Raw genomic sequence first — 22,536 nt, 5'->3', positions numbered from 1 at the left:
CACACAGACACACAGACACACACACACAGACACACACACAGACACACATACACAGACACACATACACACATACAGACACACAGACACACACACAGACACACACACACAGACACACATACACACACACAGACACACATACACACACACACAGACAGACACACACACACAGTGGGATACTGTTCAGACCTAACAAGGAAGGAAATTCAGACACCGGCTCCCACACGGATGAACCTTGGAAACATGACGCTAAAGACATCAGCCAGATACAAAGGGACAAATCCTGCAGATGCCATGCTTCTGAGTACCTGGAAGAGTCAAATTCACAGACAGAAGTCGGTGCGGTGGCTATCGCGGCCTGGGTGGTGGGTGGGTGGAGAGAATGGGCGTGATCATTAGGGACCGTGTAATCGGTGTGGACTAGTGTAACAGGTACTGCTGCGAAAGGTGAGAAAGTGCTGGGGGTGGACGGTGGTGATGTTTGCACCTATGTGCTTATGGCCCTGAATTATACACTTCAAAAATGGTTAAAATGGTAAATTTTGTGTCTATTTCAGCACACTACAAACAACTTTGCTACAGTTGCTGTGCGGGGAGATGGGGGTGCGAAGCAAAATGGAGAGAACAAGCCACAGGCTCTTTGGTAGCCCTGGTAAGAGAGCAGGATGGGGCAGGTGCGGGGGAGAAGGGATGGATTCGCAGCTCACTTCTGAGGTGGACTGTGATGGGCTAGTGCGGCCCCCTGGGGGCGGTGGTGAAGGAGAGGGGGGCGATGTCCGGAAGGGAGGGGTCGGACACAGTGGCCACCCCCCACTGCTTGTGTTTCTTCCACAAGCAACGAGAGACTAAAACCACCTCTTACGGACATGGCACACCCTGGAAGAGAACATACTGGAAGTGGAGGGTGGTTGGGAGTTGGGTTCCCATGCTCCGTTTTTGGATACACTGTGACACATATGTCCCCGAAGGATCCAACTGCAGCCAGCAACAGACCCGGGGCTCAATAGGGTAGGAACTGGGAAGTGACAGAAGGTACAAACTGCAGCATCGGAGAAGACTGTGTAAACCAAGAGTGTAGACCAAGGAGTAAAAAATGCAGTCTTAGTGCTGTGAGCCCAGGTCTGACAGGCTGACGTTAAGACCCGGGGAGTCCGCTTGTTTTTCTCTTTAAACCAGAGACATGAGCACTTGAATGAGAATTACTGGTGTCTAGATATTAAAAATATGCACGGAAATCAAGTCCCAGTGTTGGAGGGAGGTGTCCGATGCTGGGGTACCGCAGCAGGTACCTTGAAGCCTGGTAGTGCCTGCCGGTCACCCTGACTCTCCCAAGTGCAAGATGGAGACCATTGGCTGCTCGAGTGGGAGAAGGGGTTGGAGCATGAGGCCAGGGGGTCTCCGAGTATCATTTCTTCCTAAGCCAGCCCGAGCAGCCCCTTTCTGCTTGAGGAGGCTGAACAGAGAGGAGGCTACCCACGGCGGCTGCAGAGAGTGGTGTGGACTGGCTACCTTCACAATCTGCCTCAAAGAAAGAAGGCTTTTCCTTTCCGATCTACTTGTGTTTGATGGTCCCCCTCACCTTTCCTTCAACTAGTCCGACCGAAGCTTTGATCTCAGCAGGCAAGAGAGTGAATTAACACGGGCCGCGGGCATCCTCATCTTTAAGTGAGAGGTAATACTGCTGTCCTATCATAATGGTCATAAAAATGTCAGCTCCTTTCCTGTGCACATGATTTAATAGGAATGCCTCCTCCTCTTACCCGCTTACCGGAGGCTTATTTTGGAGTTTACAAGTTTCTATTTCCTGGACATACTCCAGTGGGCCCAGGAGTGACTGTCAGTGAGGACCTCCTTTGGGAACACTCATGATTTTTCTGAGTATGTAGGAACTCCCTAGGAGCAAATGCCACTAAAAAGTGGCATTTCAGCTGGGGAGAGTTTGCCACTAACAAACCTGGATTGGGCTGGCGGCTGGGAATAACCCGAGCTGGTGTCCGCACTGAAGAGGGAGTGTCTGCAGGTGTGAGTGATGGAGACCTAGACGCGCCGTGGAGGAGGAACGCAGCTGCAGGGGTGGGCGGCGCTTGCCAGGTTGGGACCCGAGAGACCGACTGTGTAACTCAGGGATTTAGACCAGGCTTTGGTATTTGGGGTTCCAGGGCAGGCTGGAGGGCCGAGAAGTCCTAGGACGCAAGTCTAAAAGAACGGAGCAGGAGAAAGAAGACTGGGTGTGCGGGGCAGAGGCGGACAGGTGCGGGTGGTGGGCCGACTCGGCGGTATGTAGGTCTCTGGAGGTAGCGGGGGGCGGAGGGGGGGACCTGGAGGCCAGTGTTGGAGGGAGGTGTCCGATGATGCTGGGGTACCGCATCCTGGGGGCCTCCTGGGTGCAGAAGCGGGGAGGAAGCAGGCTGTCCTGATGCTGGCCCCATCCCTTCCGCTTGCGCAGGGCAGTGGCTCAGAGCCAGAGGGCAAGATCCTGAGCCAAAGACCTAAACAGCGCGAGGATGCCCGGGACCCCGCGGGCAGAGCAAAGCCTGTGCACCCCACGGGCATGCGCGCGCTCGTTGCCCGGCGAGATGCTGGTCTTCGCGCGGCGCGGATTCACCCGGCGGCCGGAGCGAGCAGGAGGTGGGTTGGGGCCGGGGCCGGGGTGCTGGTCTCATAACGGGACTCTGCCTCCGCGGAGCGGGCTCTGGGGGGACGTGACCGCAGCCCCAGGTAGGGCGGGCGCACCGTGCACACGTGGAGCGCACGTGGCAGCCTGGCAGGGGTGCCCGGGTTGGCGGGTCTCCCTGCGGCCGGGCAGGTGTGTCTTCTCGCTCGCTCTGGCCCGGGCTGGGGCCTTCCGAGCGGGGGCGGCTCCTGCAGGTTCGTGCTGGTTTTTTCTTGCTGACGATAAAGCAGGCAGGAAGGGCACGCGGTGCTCCGAGGTCGGTCTGCGGAAGGGGAATTGCTACCAGAAGGCTGTTTGGGTTAAAATTCAGCGGTAGAAATGCCAGGCTGAGGGCGAGCTCTCAGACCGTCTCCCTGCTTTGCCTTGCCCCGGTTCCCGCCCCGCGCGTTGGTCCCCGTGCGAGCGGCAAGAAGTTGCAGAGGTTCCCGACGATGCCCCTCTCGGGTCGAGCAGAGCTTGGCCGAATCCGAAGTCAGGGTCGGGAAGGGAAGTTTGCTCGAAGCCCCGAGGACGGAAGAAGAGAGAAGTGGCGGTGTGCAGGGGTGCCGGGGGCTGGAGACCTTCCCCCTAAGAGCTCTGGGGGAGGAACCGTGTCTGAGACCATTGCCCGCTTATTCCGGATCCGTCCTTATCTCGGAATCAGGGCGTTGACCCTTTGAAAGTGGCAGGAGATCCACAGATTTGCCCCAGAGCATTCAGCATCCCCCAGGAGGGGATCGCCGATGCCACTGCAAGCGCACCCCGAGTGAGTTTGGTTTAAGGACAGGTGCAAGGGAGGGGTGGGGGCAGCGGAGGGGAGGGAGAGGGTGGACCAGTGCCCCGTTGGTGCTGTGCGAGGTCGTGCATAAGAAGGCCAGAGAGTGATTGTATCCTGTTCTTTTTAAAAATTTGTTTGAAATTAATTAATTAACATATAATATACCATTAGTTTCAGAGATAGAGCTTAGTGATTCATTAGTTGTGTATAATTATCCAGTGCTGGTTCCCAAGCCCCCCCTTAAGGCTCATCCCCTACTTACCCCAAACCTCTCCGCCCTGTACCTTCCCTCCAGCAACCCTCAGCTTGTTTCTTATAGTTAAAGAGTCTCTGATGGTTTCTCTTCTTCTCTGAGTGCCTGGGCGGCTCTGTTGGTTAAGCATCTGTGTGCAGTTCAGGTCATGATCCTGGGGGCCTGGGATCGAGTTTCACATCAGGTTCTCAGCTCAGGGTGGAGTCTGCTTTCTCTCTTTCTCTTCCTCCCCCTGCTTTTGCTCTTTCTCTGTCAAATAAATATTCTTTCGTTTTAAGGAACCAACAGCTCTGTGCAAAAGCGATCTAATTTATCTCTACCACAGCCCCCACGAATTAGGAAAATATTGCCTTTTTCACAGATAGTGACTGTGTCGGGTTAGCTGCGTCTGTGTGATGCCGCCGTGAGGTTGGCCGGCAGAGAGGACTATCATTTAGGTCCTCCTGCTCTCTCCTTTGAGGGTTATTTCCCCAAACAGAGCTGGATTGTGGACAGGGGAGGATAAGATCAAGAATCATGAAGGAAAATTATGAGTGGAATTCCTAAAAAGAAATAGAGATTTTGGGTCTGACCCCTCGAGGACCATTTCTTTTATTTTTTGGGTAGTTGGATCATTTGTCCCGGGAAGAGTTTCTGAGAAAAAAAACTCCCATTCTCCTCCAAAATATTTGAATATCCATCTACCGACCTATCAAGCATTTTAGGCACTCTCCTGAACACTTTATACACACCCAGTACCCGTAAGAACCCCGTGAGGTACGTTAGGAAATGAGGTCAAAAATATTAAAAGAGGTAATTTGCTTAAGGTTCAAGAGCTGAAATGCAGAATGTTTGGGATGTGTCTGTCTGGTTCTCAACTCTACCGCCTGCACCGCTTTTCTAGCTGAATTTGCCCCCATAGGCCCCGGCAGATTGTTTGATGGGCTTGGATACCGGTCGCTGCGCACAGCCCAGCCTTGTTTACGTGCGCTCCAAAATATGCCTTAAGAAGCCCAGTAAAAAGGTGTGATATTAAAAGTCCTCAGATGGAGCATCTGGGTGGCTCAGTCAGTTAAGCATCTAACTTTTAATTTCAGTTAAGGTCAGGATCTTGGGGTCATGTGATTGAGCCTGTGTTGGCCCCTGTGCTCAGTGAGGGAGCATCTGCCTGAGATTCTGTCTCTCTCCCTCTGCCCCTCTTCCCTCCCTACGATGCTCCCCATGCCTCTAATATATATATATACATATATGTATATATATATATATATTTTAAAGTCATCAGATGAGTTGGATAAGAGGGAATCATTTTAATAGCAAAGGCTGGCGGAATGCCAATCTGCCTGGCCAGCAGGCAAGAGCCCTGCTAGGTTATGACTTATTCCATCAATTCAAATATGTCCTCTTTTCTTATCATGCCTTCCTCAGATACAGCCACGGAGAAGAAAGTCAGGCAAACCCTGGTCTTAAATGTCTTTTTTTTTTTTTTTTTTTTTTGCTAGATATCTGAATTTAAAATTTGCTCTATTTCATAGCTTAGCATGTACTCTTGACCCTTCAAAGGACATAATCTTTCGGTGTTGATCTCCAAACCAACCCCAACAGCCCCTAATATGTAGTTATTTTAATTCTGTAAAGGTGTAGTTTTACACACTTCGTGAGATGGGGCGTGCTCTGTCCGACTGATGTGTGGGATCACACAGTCTGTGAGGGGTGCGGGGACTAGCAAGCCCTGTAAAGCTTCTCAGGTGACAAAACACCCCTTTCTTGTTAGAAATATAGATTTCTAGTAATTTGGTATGAAAGAAAATATTAATGCAAGTTGGAAAGGCAACTTGTGGGATGAGGATATTTCTAGAACTGTGATTTGGTGGGCACATGACTCCAGAATGTCAGGAATCTGTAGAAACATTCAGTTCAATAATTTGGAGTTCTCTGGGGAGCATGGGAGGCTCAGTCATTTAAGTGTCTGCCTTTGGCTTAGGTCATGATCGCGGGGTCCTGGAATCGAGCACCACATCAGGCTTCCTGCTCAGCGGGGAGTCTGCATCTCCCTCTGACCTTCCCCTGCCTTATGCCCTGTCTCTCTCGGTCTTAAATAAATAAATAAAATCTTTAAAAAATAATAATAATTTGGAGTTCTCTAAAGGTCTGTTGCCCTCTGACCGAGCTAATTCAGGGTCATTATAAAACTGGTGAAACACTCATGAAAGTGAAATATATGTGCAAGTCTGAATATTACCTGTACATTATTACAGCATTCAGTTTCCTACTGTTTTTTTGTTCCTTGTAACAAACCAACATATACACTTTATTATGCTGCTTCTGTTGGGGTAGAATTCATTGTTTTACCTGACAGACGGGACATGAATCATGATCAGATGCTACCCACAGAAATACAGTTTCCTTTCAATCTGGAGACACTTCCCTGTAGGATCAGGGGTTGAGAGTCCAGGAATGTTAAGAACACGTGTCCTTGGAGATGGCCTTGAGGCTGGACGCAGAGGCTCTGCATCTGTCCACAGGGCTGGAGGATTGCGGGTTGCCCGGTGCTGAATAGCTGAGCGTCCCCGTCTGCATAACTTGCCGTCTCTGGAACGGACCTTAGAGGCCAGGCGGTGCTACAAGCTCCCAAAGGCATTTGTCAGGCCCAGGACAGGGTGGTGTGAGCTGGCTTCCACTGCTCGCCTAATCAGTGTCTTTACGTGGGATAGAAAAACAATGATCTCATAGATAGTTTCCTTTGGAATGGGCCTGCCTGCATTTTGGCCACGATATCAGAGCAAGGTTGCTCCTTTGTGTCCATGGGCACATCCTAGATGGAGCTCAAGTACCGGACAGCAGGTATCTGAGAACGAGATGCAAATCAAGCGAGCAGCATCGGGGCGAATTGAAATGCATCGGGACATGGGCAAGAAGGGAGCAGTTGGCTTTGAAATGGTGCAGCCGTTGCGCTCCGTGTCGGCTGGTTCTGCTACAGTCTCTCCCCCATTCGTGCAGACGTGTTCGTTGAACTGGGGCTTCTCTTGGGTGGAATGACAAGCTCAGGTCTGCACTTGCCCAGGTGGCTGGAGAGGGTGCTGTGCCCCTTGGTATCAGCTCCCCACGATGTGGCCAGGGGCGCTCGGGACACTGTCCTGTGAGTCACCAGCAGCCATCCTCTGGCATGGCCGGGGACCACGAGCCCCTTTCAGTTTGCTGGCTTGGCACCTTTAATTAAGTAAGGAAAAATGTGGGGACAGGAGTGACTGGGCCAGCCTGGAGCATTTGGCCACCGTTTTTCCTTCCCCTTCCAAGTTCTTGTGCTCTGTTGGAAATTAAATGTATGTTTTCTTCCAAAATGAATGGCAGAGAAAGAGAAAAGGAAAAGCCACCCAGGGTTGAAAAGTGGCAGCTTCTTGCAGCTGACTTCCTGCCTTTGCCAAGAAGGCAACTCAGCGTGTCCTCAGCTCACCCTTGCCCGGCCAGGCTCTATGCAAATGAGAAGCTGTTTCCATGTCTGCCCATCTGAGGCTCTTAAGTAAAAAAGAAAGAAAGAGAAGAAGAAAACCACCGTCACTACCACCAACAAAAAAAAAAAACCCCAAGACCAATTAATTCCGGTAGATTGCGGCAAAGCAGGAGCCTTGGTGGGGGCACATCCTGTTTTGACGTTGAAGCTGTCAGTCCCCACGCCAATACCCTCTCTGATGAGCTGTACTCCGTCGAGAATGAAATCAGGGGTGACAATTCAAAAACAGTTGCAGGCCAATTTTTCTAACCTTAGGTCATTTGGAATGCTATTTTTTTTTTTTAGACTTATTTGCTTCAATGGGAAAACAGGCAAAGCGAGTCTAAGTCTTACACGATGCCTACGAATTTATTTTAGGTTCGGACATGAACTTACCTCCATTGGTTTTGATCTTGCAAGAACCATCTTTGCCTTTTAACAGCTGTGCTCTGGTGGGTCCACGGCCAGGCTGCAGGGTTCCCGTCAGGAGGAGAAGCACCTCTGTTCTTTGCTTTTTTATTTCTAATACCCGAGTTTGATTTGAAGACCCCCTTCCTAAGCTGCACTCGGTGATTATGTGCCCACCACTTGTATGTTTTGTTTTGTTCCAGGACCAGGTAAGAAGCTTAAGTCCAGCCAGAAAGATGTAGTTCAGGCTGCGGGCAAAGAGTGTATTAAACCGACGGAATTTAGTGGCAGTGGGACCGGGAACTGGATTTATTTATGTGCTGTCTCTGCTGTCTCTGCTGTCAAAGGCGTGGACTTGGGCAGATACCTTAATTTGCCCCTTTCTTGTCCCCTTCAGCTCAAAACACAGTCTCTTTTTAGATCTTGAAGACTCACTTGCAGGGTTCATGCATCCCGTCCAGTCTAAACAAGCCATCAGCTGCGTATCCAGGCCCAGACCCCTTCAGTGACGTTGCAGGAGTTTGCAGTGAGGTCGGTCAGACCGTGAATCGGAGCAAACAGAACAAAGGCCCGTCCCATGTACCTGTTTATGTTTCCGATTCTCTTTTCATTTCTCTCTTAAGCCTCAGTTTTGGCTCAGTGGGGCATTTTCGGTTTGTGCATAAATATAAACATGTTTGGGGGTGCTCAAAGTCTTGCACTTTATGTTTTGGGGGGGGCAAAATGAAGACATGGAGGGCTTCCCCGGCGGTAGCGGGGAGGACCTGCAGGGGAGGGGGCCGGGGGCCGAGGAGCCGCTGGAGGCGGGCAGGGGTCCAGGAGGAGACTGTTAAGTGAGGAAGCCCTCTGGTCCAGAGGAGGGGGCTAGAGTCGGAGGAGCTGGCTCCTGCAGGGACCACGGGTCCGGGAGGGGAGGTGCTGAGGCAGGGCTTTGGCTTGGCCATGAGGGAATGTCCCCTCGTGAGCCTACTTTGTCCCAGACTCAGCCAAGACTGGGACGAGTCTACGTTCACTGCAGCCCCAGGGCTCCGAGGTCTGATTGGCGCTGTGTCCAGTCTGTTCCCGGAACCCCTCCGCCTGGCCTTCGGTCACCCCTTTGCTTTGTCCAGTCAGAGCTGTTGCTGTCCTTTTGCTCTGTTGCCCCGCAGCTTCGGGCCTCTTCCTGTGGCCCCTTCCCGCCCCCAGGTCACCTCCATTCCCACGGCGTCCGTGGGAAGCCCACCTGGAAAGCCCTGTACCTTCCAGTGTTTCCCCCTTTCTACACCAGATGCTTCGGAGGGGCTTTGGAGAGCTGACCCAGCGTTTAGACCTCCGCCTCCTTTTGCCAGCATGGGATCAGACACAGCTTCACGTGTTAAGAACTGGTCTGTCCATCTTCTACACGGGCCTGCTCAGGCAGCCAGCCTTCCTCAAAGTCCCTCCTACAGAGTGAGGGACGTGGCAGGCCGGAGTCTTCGCCATGTTGCAGAGCCTCCTGCATGTTGCAAAGGCCAGGATCAGGTATACCAGGATCAGGGGTACCGTTAGACGTCCGGTCCCGCCAGAATGACCACAGAGGGCTGCTTCACGAGGGTGTGGACGGAATCCAGGTTTCTAACAGAGTCCTGCTCTGCTCTGACTCTAAACCCAGATAACCAAGTACCGAAATAGGCCCTAATAAAGGGTAGGTGTGAGGGAAAGGGGGTGGGGTCGTAGCTGAACAGTTGAATTTGAGATGTGTTTAGGGGATGTGGAGACGTCAATGTCCAGTCACCTGTTGAGTAGGTACATCTTAGAACAGGAGGAAAGTCAAAATAGTGCTGAAGAGGAAAAGTTTTTCTTCTCCACTCTTAGGTGCTTGTTTGGAGGCCTGCGAATTAAATTCAGACTGACAGTTTAGCAAGAGAAAGGACAGACTTTTTAATCATACTTGTACATATAGGAGTTTATAAAGACAGGTGGCTCAAAGGGCAGCTCAAATTTGGGACTTTTATACTATCTGCACTTATGGGAAAACAGTTTAAAGATTTAAACATAAAATGGTTTTCTTTCTCTTTGGAAGGACAAATGGTCCCATAGGGAGTGGAAGGGAGATAAGTCAATTTTGTGACAATGTCTGAGCATGGCGCTGAATTGTCTCCAAAGAAGGTTACAGTTGTTCTCAAGGAGGAGGTTTATGCCAGGAGGTCTATGCCTTTTTTTAGGAGGTTCAGTGTTTAGACAGATAAGACATTTCAGGAATTCAGTTGCCTTAGCTCAAAATAACTTTTCAGCTGTTTTTATTCTGAACACTTTAATAGGAATGTTTCTGATCACTGAGTGGGAAGACTGAAACCGTAGGTGAATTACAGTGTACAAGTGACCAAACATCCTTGGAGAAAGAGCTGATCCAGATTTGGGTCAGCAACTGTAGAAGAGGAGCCAAGAGCATCTTATCAAATCAGCATGGAAACCGTTAGAGAAGACTGGGGTCAGATCAAAAGGGAGGGCACAGAAGATGCCATTGGCCGAAGACAGGACCGTCTGAGCTCCACAAACTATGACTACAAGGGATTAAAAGACATAAGAAGAGATGAATCCATGAATTCATAATGATCTTCAAAACAACAAGCAATTCATTTGTTTCTTCTGGAGAAGTGTGTCCCGTGATTATTCTGAAAACTCGCCAGATAAAGGAGAAAAGATCAAGCATTTATTCTGCTTTTAGGTCTGCCGGTTTACTGAAAGAAACTGCAGAGGGCAGGGGAACATGGTGAATGACACCACGGGGGATGTAATTCATAAACTCTGGGGCTTGGGAAACTCTATAGAGCAAGTAACCCTGCTACTTCAATACATAAAATGCAAGGGGAGTAGGGAGAATGAACCTATAGATTAGGAATTTAAGAGACACAACAATCGAACTGATGTGTCGCTCTTATTTGGATCTTAATTTGAACAATCCAGTTATTGGTAAAAATTTACGACATTTGTGGAAGCCTTTATCTTTCATACCGAAATATCAATACATACTGAATACACACTGAAATATTGATATGTACTGAAATACTGATAGATGAAATAATTTGATATTTGGGATTTGCTTCAAAATAATAAGTAAAATAAAATAATAAAAAATATAAATAAAATAAAATAATTGCTTCAAAACAATAAAGTGGGTGGGTTATAAAATGAAACAGAAGTGGCCATATTTGTTTTAGCTGCATGATGAGTACTGTTGGTCTTTTACTTTTGCAGATGTTTGAACATCTCTCTAATAATTTTAGACTGAGGAGGAAAGAGACCCAGATCTGATAGAGGATCCCATGTAGGGGATAAACTAAGAATAAATGGGATAGGTAAAAGGATAAAATTGTGCTCTGGGAGCCTGTGGAGGGGTAAAAATCCCCTTGGACCTGTAAATTTGGGAATTTTTAGCTGGAAGAAAAGTTAGCTTGAATGATAGGACAGAGATCTTAATTTTCGCTCCATATTTGCCTTCATTTCCGAAATTATACCCCTGTGTGCCTCTGAAAATACCACATTGTACCACACAAACATTGTAATTGTTTGTGGTCATACGCCATGTGTGTAACATGGGGATTATATATAGTTCTGTAGACATTTAGTCAAAAAAGGAGTTGGGTTTTGATCTCCTTCCTTTGCCTACCTGGAATGAGTCATCTTTCAAGTCAGGAGTGGCTACTTCTCTACCTTGGGAAGGGGAAGATGTTAGCAAACTTGCCGGCTTCTCTTCCCTGCTCAGCAGATATTTGAGTGTCCAGTTGTTTTCATTTTGGCAGAACCTCTGCTAGGTCCTGGAAACAGACTGATTACAAAAAGGGACATGCTGTTCAAGCCCTCCTAGAATCTGGATTCTTGTGGGTATACATATTAAACAAAAACAAAATGAAAATGTCAACGAGCATAAATACAGGAAAGGAAGAGTATTCAGGGCTTTTAACATCTTAGACCAAAGGAACGTGACCTTGTCTGCAAAAGGAGTGAGGGACAGCTTCTTGAGGAAGTGAGATGTAGAGTGCGCGGATGTAGAATGAGTAAGCGTGAGCTAAATAACGGGAGAAAGGGAGGGCTTTCCAGGCAGAAGCAGGAGCGTATGTGTGAAGACCTTGCGGCAGGAAGGAGCCCAGTAGATGGCAGGGACTGAAAGAGGCCAGGGAGTCTGTGGTGCACAGCATGAGGGGAGGGAGAGGCCCATGGTTGAACACGCCTATCTAGGCAGGGGCCAGACCATGCAGTTTTTTGCAGGCCAGGACGGGAGCAGTTGGGAGGCACGGGAGTGACTCACATCCACGGAAGAGGAGAGGTGGGCAGAGGAGAGAGCCCTGCAGAGAAGACACTCCTGTGCTTTCATTTGTGTTTGAAAAGATCCTGCTGTGGCGGGGTTCATCACCACTGTGGGGTGTTCTCTTTCCTATTGTTTTTCTTATTTGTCTTGACTCATGAAGAAGGTCAGCAATCAAAAAGATAATGGCTGTTGATAGCATTCACTGTTGGGTTGCCACAGGCCAGTGGGTTCAGACTCCTTAGGAGGTCTAAGTTTTCAGAGATCAGTGTGGGTGTTCTGGACAGCCTGTGCTAGGAAGGTAGTACATCAAGAATTGGGTTTATCATTCACAAATCGAACTATGGCATGCCAAGTTAAATTTGAATTTCAGGTAAATAAATAATCTCATTTAAATGTCAGTTGAAGAATCAATAGGTTTTTAATATATGGGACAGTAGATCATTTCAAATAAATTGATGCCCTATTTTTTTACGAGGCAACTTAACCAGAATATCTGTTAGTGCTCAAACTAAACGTTTTGAGAAGTTATCAGAGATGCATGCAAATCCAACCATTTCAATCATCCATCCATATCCATCCATCTACATCTGTCCATCCATCTGTCCATCTGTCCGTCCATCCATCCATCCATACTGAGCTTCTACTATGTGCTGGTCACTCTGGGGGCTGAGGGTACTATGATCCAAACTCCCTCCCTTCATAATGCTTACATTCTAGGAGCAGAATGTTCATCTTAGAGTGATTATAACAAACCCTTCGAGATAACATTTGTGTCCACCAGTAGAGGAATGGATAAGTAAAGGACGAACTGTCATGCAATCATTACACAAATCGTTTTTGAAGGTTATTATATGTCATGGGGAATTGTTTCCCATATAAAAGCAAATTAAATAAAAGCAGTCCGCAAAACCAGAAGGTATCATGTATATTAAAATGACCAGGTATGGGTGTATATTGTGTTAATGTCTGTAAGGAGATGCACTGACGGTGGCTAGATCGGAGTTTAGGAATTAGGGATAACCTTTTATTAAATCTTCATATTTTTATTTTTTCTTCTACATTTTCTGCAAAAGGTTTTGGGTGGTGCACCCTGGTGGCTCAGTTGGTTGGGTGGTCAACTCTTGATATGGGCTCCAGTCATGATCTTGGGGTTGTGGGTTCTGCCCGATGTGGGCTCCTTGCTCAGCAGGGAATCTGCCGGGCGGGGGATTCTCTCTCACCTTCTGTCCCTCCCCTCACTCATGCTGTTTCTCTCTGTCTCTCAAATGGATAGGTAAATCTATAAAAAAAAAGTTGTGGATTATTTTTATATTTGGAAAATTTTTTTTCAGAAGCTCCACAGCTGCTGTGGAAAGACTAAAGATTGGTGCTAGTTTTGGCTCTGTTGTTAATTCTCATGACAACCTTGAGCGGTGATTTTGGGTGTAATTAAGACCCATACTAAGGTTAAAGAAATGTGGTTATATTTATGGAAGTAGCCCCGAGAATCCGTCATTATACTCTTCTGTGTCTTTGTGAAATCCATCTGTCACAGTTGTGTTCTTTCATTTTATCCATCTGTTGTATTGTCTGCAAAATTTACCTTTAAATGTATTACTTTTAAATATTTTAGCATAGATAGAAGTGTGTATCTGAATGAGTGTGTATGTGTGTGTGTATGTTTTGTTCTAAATCCTATATGGGGTTGTTAGTTAACCTTTAGAATATCCTAACTGGAAATACTCTTTTTTAGAAATTTTTTACTTTTTTTAAAGAAAGAGAGAATGTACAAGCAGGGGGTGGTGGGGGGAAAGGCAGAGGGAGAATCTTTAAAAAATTTTTTTAGTTTTTACTTTTGTATTAACATACAATGTATTATTTGTTTAAGGGTACAGGTCTGTGATTCAGCAGTCTTACACAATTCACAGCACTCACCATAGCACATACCCTCTCCAGTGTCCATCACCAGCCACCCCATCCCTCCCACCCCCCTCTACTCCAGCAACTCTCAGTTTGTTTCCTGAGATTAAGAGTCTCTTATGGTTTGTCTCCCTCTCTGGTTCGTCTTGTTTTGTTTTTCCCTCCCTTCCTCTATGATCCTCTGTCTTGTTTCTCAAATTCCTTATATTGGTGAGATAGTATGATAATTGTCTTTTCTGATTGACTTATTTCACGTCGCATAATATCCTCTAGTTCCATCCATGTTGTTGCAAATAGCAAGATTTCATTTTTGATGGCTGCATAGTATTCATATATATATATATATATATATATATATATATATATATATATCTCACATCTTCCACATCTTCTTTATCCATTCATCTGTTGATGGACATCTGGGCTCTTTCCATAGTTTGGCTGTCGTGGACATTATTGCTATAAATATTGGGGTGCACTTACCGAGAGGGAGAATCTTAAGCAGTCTCCACACTGAGTGTGGAGCCTGACATGGGGCTTGATCTCAAAACCACAAGGAGCCAGGTAGGGGCCCGCTACCTGGACATAGTCTTTAGGAGTATTGAGAGGTTTCTGTAAAGCTTTAATGATCTTAATCTCTGGTAAGTCCTAGAGGGTTCCCTAATGAGCCTAATAAATATGGGAAACTGTTTGTCATTGAAGAATTGAGTGGTGTTCATGATACATAAGTTGGCTAGAACTATTTAAAGATGTCTTTGCATGAATAGGATTTAGGAATTCAGTATGCTAGCAAATTATAAATTTTGCAGTGATGTCTAAGCCAGGCACAGCAATGTGTTCTGTGTCCAAGTATTAACAGAGGGTTAATAGCAACTCGATGCCAGTAAACATGGTAGCTGAATACTAGTGCTAGAATATTGTCACATCTGTTTTGAGTTAATATTTCATGGAAAGATGAGAGCTTTTACATCATTGAGCTGATGGGAATGGCTGTTTTTGTGCCTACTTGCTAGTGAATATTTCTGTGTGTGTTCGAATTTGGTCTGGGCCTTGCTGTTTGAATCAGACATCTCCTAGAAGCTTGGTCATGGATGATGGGATCTGCAGTTCTTATGTGTGGTTGTTAGATATGCAGAGTCTGATAATTTTGAATGATTGAGTTGAGTCAGGTCACTTGGCATGCTAATCATAAAGTCTGTTTACAAATCCTTCATCCACTTGAATTTTTTTAAAAACTACAAAACACACATTTTAGGCAAAAATTGTTTAGCCTTTTAATTCATCATGACACTTCTGTGTGTGACCGAGTCACCACTTACAGAGTAGGATGTGTCCAACAGCTTCATTTGAGGAGAAAATTCAGCAAAACCTTTCTTGGGAGACTTAGAGATACAGGCAGTTGGTGGTGGTGAATGGGGGGTGGGGTGCTGACATGTCAGAGTGGGAAGAGTCAGTTTTGGCAGCAACCAGGGTGACCTTGGGCAGGTTGCTTATCTTCTCAGCCTTGGGTTCCACACCAGCAAAATGGAGAGAGGACAGGGTGGTTGTGAGCACTGTAAGTGCAAGTCAATCTGTTCCTTCATTCTAGATGACGTTCTGAGCAGCGCACACCTATAGGTGCCTCAGACACAGTTTCTATCACCCGGAGTTTATGGTGGGAAATAAGATCTATAAATAAGGAAAACATCAAAATGTAATGAGCACTGTCCTCATCAGCCTAGAGAAGAGTTTTCAGAGCAGATAAAGCCTGCGCTGCTTCTTTAAGGATGGGTGTCAGGTTGAGGTGTGAAGGTAGGTGCACTTAACAGGTTACAAAACCATTCTGCAGTATTTTAGTATTGCTGCTGCTGGTGGTGTTGTCCTTGCCTTTGAAGGCTGGTGGTATTTTGGGAGAAATGTGCTAATTAAACCTGGAAAATGCCACATGATCAACAGCAGCAAACAAATCCAAGCTGTTTATGACTGCACTTGAGGGATAGGGGGATGTGAGAAGAACAACAGACATTTTCCAAACATTAACTGGGTATAATGGAATATAATAATTTGACAGGCTTTCCAGTTCCATAAGGATAAGGCAATTTCTCCACCTGATTCTTGTTGTTAAAAGGCTAAGCCATGGGGCGAGTTGGGAAGAAGAGGGTGTGGTGTAGGTGAAGCCTTAGTCATAAAGGAAGGGGAAGTAAGAGAAAAAGTGGACTTTTTCTGTCCCCAGAGATCACCTTACTGCTGAAAGTGTGGTCTGTGGACCAGCAGCATCAGCAGTTCCTGAGACTTTATGAGAAATGCTGAACCTCAGCCCCCACCCTGGACCTACTGAACCAGAATGCACCTTGATAAGAGCTCCAGGTGGTTTCCAAGCACTTTTTAGTTTTAGAAGCTCTACTCTAGCCTGACAATGTTTAGAAGGGATGTGCTATTGAAGAGCAGTGGTCTGTGTAATCCAAGAGTGGGGACTCGGTTGATGTACTCTGTCACTGTGAAGATGTGGGGACTCAATTGATCTACTCTATCAGTGGAGGCTGTACTTTCCTCTCATGACGGGGTTAGTGTACCAGGCTCTCAGAACTTACCATGCTATCTCTTACAGCTGCACATCTCTCAGAGTAGGAACCTCTGGTTAGAGGAGTTGAGGAAATGCTACACCTGATATTTGTGATGGTTAATTTCATGGGTTGGGTGCTCACATATCAGGTCAAACATTATTTGGGGGTATTTCTGTGACGGTGTTTTCAGAGGAGATTAACATTTAAATCAATAGACTGGGTAAAGCAGATTATCTTCTCTAATGTGGGTGGGCTTCCTCCAATCAGTGGAAGACCTGAATTCAACAAAAAGAATGATCCCCCAAGGAAGGGGGAATTCTTACTGCCTGATCACCTTCCAATTAGGACATTTATTGGATCTTGAGCCTCCTGGCCTTTGGACAAGAAGTATACCATTTAATTCTCCTGGGTCTCCAGCTCACCGACTCATTGTTGGATCTTGGGTTTTGTCAACTCTCATGATCACATTAGTCAGTTCCTTATAATAAACCTTCTCTCTATATGTGTGAACAATTCTATTAATAATTTCCTGGTTCTCTTTCTCTGGGGAACCCTGACTAATACAAATACAATAGTCCTTTTCAATGTGCTTGGGATTTGTTAGACAAGTTGAACCTGTGGACTTATGTCCTTCATCGTAACAGATAAATTCATAGCCACTGGCTTCTTAAGTACCTCTGTGTGATCTCTCTCTTGTTTTCCTATTGGCTCTGCTCCATTCTCTTTACTGTTGGAACTTAATTAGATTCATGCTTTGTCTTCTTCATAAAATCCATATCTTACATCTTTGGTCTATTTATTTCCCGTACATCCAATGGGCTCCCATACATGGTTCCTTGTTTCATGTGTGTATGTGTGTGTGCACATGTGATATTTTTGGCTGGGATCTCATATTTCTCAAAATTCATTCTGGGAGTGTTCTCAGGTCTGCGTGGAGGGGATATCTAGCATTTGCTTTTTCCAGGTGCCTGGGACCATCACCAGCCTGGGACCTCTTTATACAAAATCTTCAACTTGAGACTTTCAAGAGCAGCACAAGGGATGTGAATTTGGACTGCAGACTCACATGGGCCTTGACCTATAGCCATAAACTCTCAGAGGAGCATTATTTTCCAGTTAGTACTTTGGTTTGAAAAAGGCAACTTTCCTCACAGTCTCCGAAGTGTGAACTTATTTCTTTTTCATCTTATCGTGAATGTGATTGGGGCTGTTTTCTAGTAGACTTCTTGTCATCCTGAGATGACTATGGGTTTTATTTCCATCTACTGCATCATGGGAGCCTGTGAATGTCCAAGCTCATATCCACCTGGTATACAAAATAACACCAAGATGAGAGCCGATTTACCTCCTCGAGTGTCTTCTAAGTTGGCATTGAAGTGCTTTTTACTTTTTGGCCATCTTATTGCTCCTTTTAAAGAGATGTTTTGCCTTTCACTTTTGCAATTTCACTTATCTTTGGTGGGAAAATTGATGAGGATGTCTAGGGTGCCGTGCAGCTGAGAGTTAGAAGTGTATCACCTCTTTATAGCAGTTGCTTTGGGACAACTGTAGTGGGAAAGAAGTTGAGAGGATCCCAGGAGTCCATGACCTCCAAACTTCCATAGCTCGGGATGGGAAGAGGAAGAAGATGAAAAAGGTCATTCATTTTTAGCTCTTTCTCACTGTGTGGCCCTGGAGAGCCTTCTCATTTTATTATACAAAGTGCCTTCTGTAACATTTGTTTTATTACAATCCTGGATTTTTATCAGTTGCTGTTCATACAGTTCAGTGTGCTGACGTCACACCAGGTACTGGCTTTGTCTGTAACAGAAGTTAGAGATTGTGACATCACACAGATCTGGGTTCTGATTTCTGATCTGATAACTTCTGGCTATGTGACTTTCAGAGCCAGTTTACTTCTCTTAAGTAAATAAGAGATTCTCTATTTCTCAAGTGCAGTGGTTCATACCTACTCATAGGGGTTTTGTGGGGATTAGATAAAAGACATCTGTAAAGAACTTGGCTAATATTAAGATTTAATAGATGGTAGACTTTTCACTGCTCTTTAATTTTTTCCCAATAAGTTTAGGATTACAGAATTCTAGGATTATAAGAAATCACCAGCGCCTGGTCTTAGACAGAAATTGCACCTAAACTAACCTAGAGCATGCTGTGGCCAGCCCAGTTTTAGAAGACTTAGCATCTTGATCGAGAATTTAAATTAATTGTTCTACTCCCATTCAATTTGCTGCTGGCAGACTGAGAAGCTATCATAAGAATTTAAAAAGATGTTTCTAAGGACATCAGGAACGTGAAGTCGATGTTCCAGAGGAACTCAACTTAACTGCCTTCAGGGTAAACAGATCAACGTCCTATTCCAGGATCAAATTCTGGATGTGCATAGCAGAGGAACGTTCGTATTTTTACCACATCTAGACATTCTTGGATTTTCCCATAGCGGGTGTTCTCTCCACCCCCTTCAGGAAGTTAGTACTCAAGAGAATACAGACCAGTTACAGTAAAATCCAGTCTGGACCATGACTTGGATAAGGCTTGATCTCCTTTGCTGGGCTAAACCATTCCTAACATACACATCTATGCCAGACCTTCAGGTTGCCTGTCTCAGACTGTACTGTGGGGTAAGAAAGAATGGAGGAACATAAGACACAAAGGCAGCTTTAGGAAACAGCATTTGGAGTGACCCAGAGAGCAGAATCGGAGGGCTGAAATCAAAGAGGGGGATATTGATGTGCTGGGCACATGGCTAATATTTTCACACGTTTAAGATGATGAAATTTCTGCTTTTCTTAACTACAGGAGTGCTTTACCTCTTCCCTCTTTATGCTATTTTTTAAAAAACTTTTCATTGGGTTGCAATTATTTTTATATTAGTCTCCCTCTTGCTAGATTACGAACATCTCACAGGCAAGATGAACATAATCATAGTGTTAACTCAAATTTATGTGGCCATTTATGCTGCCAATTATTAAACACACACAAGAGATGTAGCCAAAGGGTATATCTGTTAATATTCATGGTTGAGTAACTATTACTGAATTCTCTGAGTCGTCTAAAAGGGCTTACGGCTCAAACTCTGTTGGAAACGTCTCAAAGGGCTGCTGCGTGGGAAAGGAGTTGAAACGGCCTTATCTGGGAGTCCGTGGCCAATGCAATGCACTCAGTTTCGATTCAAAACTCTGGTTATGCACAAGGGACGATGGTGTTTCTGTCCAGCTCTGTTGGATCACCAAACGCCGGTTATTTTGGCACGTTTTCTCTCCTCCAGCACAGGCAGCACCTCCGCCCTCATCTGGATTTGCAGCCGTTTCCAGGAGAGCTCTCAGGTTTGGCTGTTGCTCTGCCTCGTGTTTCAGGTCACGGTGACCAGAAGGGTGTTGTGTTCCCTGTCACACTTCGGGCCTTGTGTTCAACGGGACGCTGTCTCAGGAATATGCACCAGTCAGTGAAAATTAATTTACCTGTGTTACAAAGACATTTGGTTGGGAGAAAGTTCCAGGCCAGTTTCCCGCCAGCTCCATTCGTGATCACCCTTGAAACCAACTAGACAGCTCTGCGCCAGCCTTGAAAGTGCCTTCCATCTTTTCCTTCATGACGTGTCGACTTCATTGGAGAAAATGTCGACTTCATTGGAAAAAAACGTGTCTGTTTCCACATTTCTGTTTTGCCACTGCTCTTCATTTCAGATCTTTATCTCTTACGGACTCCTGCAGAAAAGCCGGCGGCCAGCCAATCCCTCCTTCCCTGAATGTGCGGTATTTAACCGTAGCTTGCACCAGAACACAGCCCCAAGGAGAACTTTCTGTGACTGTTCTTAGGATCGGGTCCAACTGTCCCAACCTGATTTTCCAAGCCTTGAGCAATCCGGGGCCTGCGTGCCTCTCTGACTTTTCCTCCTGGGCTGCCCTTGTGATCCAGAGTCCCAGGGGAGCTCAGCGTCTCACCAGTTCTGTAACAGGTCCTGTGTGGTCATGTGTGTGTTCATGCTTCTGTGACTTCGTTCCATCTGTTTCCTCCACCTGGATCATTCCTCTCTCCCTCCTTGGCCTGGCGTACACGCATTCGTCCTTCAAGGCACTGCCAGACAGAGCGGAGTCTGTACAAATTCCCTTATCTGACACGACTGATGCCACCAATGGCTGACCAAGCAAAAGAGTCAGTTAAGGAAGAACATTAAAAAAAAAAAAAAAAAACCAACCTACTTAAACATTCTCATTTATATCGAGAACATTCATTTATTAACTTTTTGGTGTCGGGCCTTTTGAGTATGTTTTCACTGACTGAAATTCTCCACTGACTTTCTTCATAAACCATAGTCAGAATTTTTTTTTTCTATTTTGGGTCTTTAAAAAGTGAGAATTTAAGATGCCCCCCAAACAATCGGAATGCAGAGTTCCTCTACACTTTTATGATTTCATCCCTAATTTTTTTTATAATTGTCTCACTGCTGATTAAATAGCATTTAAAAACCCCAGTTTTGCACATAGTACAAATGTACTTAATGCCAGTGAACTGTACACTTAAACGTGGTTAAGATGTCGTATTAGTCCCGGAGGAAGCCCGAATTTGGGGGGCTTAGACAGTGACAAGCTGGTAGTCTGTGATGCACTTGTATCCAGCGATGGCCACTTCTTCCTGTTTTATTACATCAAAGACAATCTGGGCTTCTCTTCCTTGCATCCGGCAGAGGCTGAATGGAACAGTGGCAAAGTCAGGACTAGCTGCTAGGTCTCCTGACTCTCAACTTACGTTTCCCATTCTTCTAGGTCCCACATGCTTGCCAGAGTTTAAACCTTTGGAGGGCCAGCACTAGATTCCTTAACTCGATATGCATTTAATTACCTGGGCAGAGCTTGGAGCTCCGAAAACTGATGGACTCAACAGCATCATCAACAGGCTCTCCAAGCCAAGGGAGTGCTTATGGCTGCAACAGTGCCACCTGGTGGCTTCCAGGTGCCGCGGTGTGGGGGGTTGGGGGGTGACAGGTAGTGCATGCCCTGGAGGGGCAGGGACCCCTTACAAGCTCAGGTTCCTTCCTTTGTGCTATTTTTTTTTTTTTGCATTTATTTTATTTTAAAGATGTATCTTTATTTTTGAGAGAGAGAGAGAGAGAGAGCATGAGGGAGTGGGAGGGGGAGAGGAAGGAAGACTGAAGCCGACTCCAAGCTCAGCCCAGAGCCTGACACGGGGCTCGATCTCATGACCCCAAGATCATGACCTGAGCTGAAATGAAGAGTCAGACACTTAACTGACCGTGCCACCGAGGTGCCCCAATTTTTTTTTTTTTATCTTTAAAAAAAGAATAGACCTTATTTTTTGGATCAGTTTAGGTTCACGGGAAGCTTGAGGGGCAAGGACAGGGATTTCCCATTCACACATTCCTGCCAGCACCCTATCATCACCCAGAGTCCATGGTTTACACTGGTGGTCACTTGGTGTTGTACATTCTGTGGGTTTGGATAAATGGATGATGACGGGTATCCACCATTACAGTATCCTATAGAGGAAGTTCACTGCCCTACAAAATCCCCTGTGCTCTGCCTGTTCCTCTCTTCCCCACCCCAAAGACCACTGGTCCTTTCACTGTCTCCACAGTGTCGCCTTCCCAGAAAGTCACACAGTTGGAATCCCTACAGAGGGATGGCTCACTTCTTTTTAGTAACAATTAATATTTCATTTTCTGGATATACCATGGTTTGTTTATTCATCTCCTGAAGGATGTCTTGGTTGCTTCCAAGCTTGGCAGTTATGAATAAAGCTTCTATAAACATCCATGTGCAGTTTTTTGTGTGGATGTAAGTTTTCAGCTCTTTTGGGTAAATGCCAAAGAGTGTGATTGCGGGATCCTATGGTCAGAGTATGTTTAGTTTTGCAGGAAGCTGTCAGACTGGCTTCCAAAGCGGCTGCGCGCTTGTGTGCTCCCACCACCAGGGAAGGCGAGTTCCTTTTGCTCCGCGTCCTCGGCAGCGTTTGGTGCTGTCATGGCTCTGGGCTTGGGCCCTCCTAATAAGTGTGTCATAGTCGTTGTGCTCATTTTGCAGCTATAATTTTTTAAACCATGAAAACACAGGAGTTCTTCACTCCCTGTTTATGTTCCTGGGGAGGAGGGAGGAAATAAGCAGCGCTTTTCAAGGAAGGAATTTCTCACCTGGAGGAGATACTGATGGTTTTTGCCAAACTCGGGGAAAGTGGAACTCTGCGTAGCAAGGGAAGTGAGGACAGAGTCCGCCTCCATCTCTGCAACTGGCAGACACATGGGAACCTTGATGTTTCCA

At 46.2% G+C, this 22,536-nt stretch overlaps 1 long non-coding RNA gene across 8 annotated transcripts; it reads left to right on the top strand.

Moving 5' to 3' along the window:
* Window positions 1–78: 78 nt before the first annotated feature.
* LOC106006371 lies at window positions 79–21,391 on the top strand. Of its 8 annotated transcripts, none has more exons than XR_006604425.1 (6): window positions 79–336; window positions 555–649; window positions 1,418–1,669; window positions 2,444–2,625; window positions 5,642–9,055; window positions 9,835–10,710. It is a non-coding gene; the product is annotated as an uncharacterized LOC106006371 (long non-coding RNA). The 8 variants fall into 8 exon arrangements; XR_006604423.1 differs by adding an exon at window positions 2,157–2,248 and having other exon boundaries at window positions 5,642–10,710; XR_006604421.1 differs by lacking the exons at window positions 5,642–9,055; window positions 9,835–10,710 and adding an exon at window positions 19,530–21,391.
* Window positions 21,392–22,536: the final 1,145 nt, after the last annotated feature.

Source organism: Mustela putorius, unplaced genomic scaffold, assembly GCF_011764305.1.
Source record: "Mustela putorius furo isolate JIRA1106 unplaced genomic scaffold, ASM1176430v1.1 tig00004033_pilon_pilon_pilon, whole genome shotgun sequence".
NCBI classification, from domain to species: Eukaryota; Metazoa; Chordata; class Mammalia; order Carnivora; family Mustelidae; genus Mustela; species Mustela putorius.
This window is presented reverse-complemented; position numbering and strand designations above follow the sequence as displayed.